The sequence below is a fragment of the Tachysurus vachellii genome, chromosome 5 (genome assembly GCF_030014155.1).
Source record: "Tachysurus vachellii isolate PV-2020 chromosome 5, HZAU_Pvac_v1, whole genome shotgun sequence".
In the NCBI taxonomy this organism is placed as follows: domain Eukaryota; kingdom Metazoa; phylum Chordata; class Actinopteri; order Siluriformes; family Bagridae; genus Tachysurus; species Tachysurus vachellii.
This window is the reverse complement of record NC_083464.1, coordinates 23,125,431-23,127,500: the sequence shown is the minus strand read 5'-3', so window position 1 is coordinate 23,127,500 and position 2,070 is coordinate 23,125,431. Positions and strand designations below refer to the sequence as shown.

Here is a 2,070-nt window from a genome sequence, read left to right as displayed (position 1 = left end):
AGATGTGCGAGTGGTGAAATAGAAGAAATGATGAAGTTAGGATTAAGAAAAAAAATGGTTGGAAAAGGGGGAAAGGAGATGTTGATAAGGTTTGTGTGTGTACAGATGGCAGTCTGTGATCCTGTCGAAATCAGGAGGAGAAAGAGAGACACAGAGAGAGAGAGAGAGAGAGAGAGAGAGAGAGAGAGAGAGAGAGAGAGAGAGAGAGAGAGAGAGAGAGAGAGAGAGAGAGAGAGAGAACAGAGTGGAAGGGAGGTTAACACACACACTTCCATTGGGACACCAAAGCACATAGAGATTAGTGTTTCTCCTCTCCTTCTTCATACAACACACACAGACACACACACACACACACACACACACACACACACACACACACACACACACACACACACACACACTCCATATCACCATGTCAACCATGCCCACCACCTGCTTTTCCACTTTTCCCTCTCCTCTCCCTCTCTGTTTTACACTCCTTTTCCCACCACAACACTCATTATATTCATAAAGAACATTTGATAAGATGATTTGATATCATAAAGTTTTCCTCAGTTTGTCCTCTTCTGAATACCACATCTTAAATCTGACATCTGTACTGCTTTTAGCAGATTCAGGGTCAGACCCTTGTGCAACAAACAAAGGATCGATCTCACACACATTTATTTAGCAGAGCCAATACAGTGCAGCTAGTGAATGATGAGCCACATGCAGGATCAAATCTAGCAACAGGAGATGAGAGGGGCCAACAGAAGTGTACCTCAGACAAGAGACAGATAAATTGAGTAGGAAAAGAAGAGAGGAGAAAATGAGGAAACCTTGACAACCTGAAGAAAATAAATCAGCTGCAACCAAAAATCAATAGTAAAGTATTTTTAGAGTTAAAAGAGTACATTAAGAGAAGTTAACAAAGGTCAAGGCAAGACTGAAAGAACAAACAAAAGTGAAGAAATTACCTGTTTGTGGTTGCTTTGGTTAAATGGTCACTCACTGTTCTCCGTCTTCCCTCTCGGTGGATGACAACTTCTTTAAACCTGACTCATGAAAAGTCGAATTGAGATCATGCAGGAAACCAAAACCAAAAATAGGGAAAACCCTCTGAACAGCCCCCAAAGAGAAAAAAAAGCAAAAAGAAGAGAGAAAGAAAGTTGAAGGTTGAGTGAAGCTTTCCAGGAACGCACGAAGATGGAGGAGGAGTAGAGGGCTCTGTATTCCTTTATCCAATAGACAATGAAGAGGGGCAGAGACACTGAGACGATTTTCACTTTCCAAGATTGATTCTGTTTTTACCAACAGGAAGAGTGTGCGAGGCAAAAAGAGAGAAAGTGACAGAAAGAGAGAGAGCGGTAGAGAGAGAGAGAGAGGGAGAGAGAGAGAGAAAGAGAGAGAGAAGCTGGTAGTAGATGAGGAGAGATAGGCAGCAGTTCATTTTTAAAATCTGGGTTAGGTCTCTCCAGAGAATGAAAGAGAGACGGATGGAGGGAGATAGAAAGAGGACAGAGAGGGAGACACATTGGACAGATTGGTCAACTTGCATCTCTGCTTGTCAAAAGTGTGTCAAAACTGATGACCAGAGCACAGATCTTTAGACAGCCTCATCTGCAATCTGATATGTCAGCCTGTGTGTGTATCATGTTCTTACCTTAAAATGAGCTCATCGGGTGGGTTGGGAGCGAACAATATGGCTGACAAGCATGATGACACCAAAAAAGGAGCATGTCATATAATGTCATATATTTGGAATTAGAAGAAACCCAGGAATGGTACAGTCTGTGATATCTAACTCCCTCACACAGGTGGCTGACTCAATCCAGGTCACTGTGGGAGGATTCAGAAAATATAGCAAGATGGCTGCTGTGCAGGGAGGACGAATGGGGCTAAGGGAAAAAGTGCAGTGAAAAATCAGGACAATGTGCTGCTCTCTTTGACAGTGGGGAAGGGACAAGTCTGGACTGAACAAAAACACCCTCACACCCGTCAGCAACATGGTATGTGTATGTGTGTCTGTGTGGAACACAGATAGCGAGAGAAAGAGAGCAGGCAAAGGGAAAGGGAGGGATGGGATGAGTG

The 2,070-nt window shown here is 43.3% G+C and overlaps 1 protein-coding gene across 1 annotated transcript in view; it reads right to left on the bottom strand.

Moving 5' to 3' along the window:
* The window catches only part of prkcg (protein kinase C, gamma), a 24,893-nt gene extending 23,820 nt beyond the window's left edge, over positions 1-1,073 (bottom strand). The window contains exons 1-2 of the mRNA XM_060869307.1: positions 957-1,073; positions 1-121 (exon numbers count right to left, since the gene is read on the bottom strand). The exon at positions 1-121 is cut by the window's left edge and continues 303 nt beyond it. The gene's annotated coding sequence lies outside the window, so the exon portion shown is untranslated. The remainder of the gene's footprint in view (positions 122-956) is intronic.
* Positions 1,074-2,070: the final 997 nt, after the last annotated feature.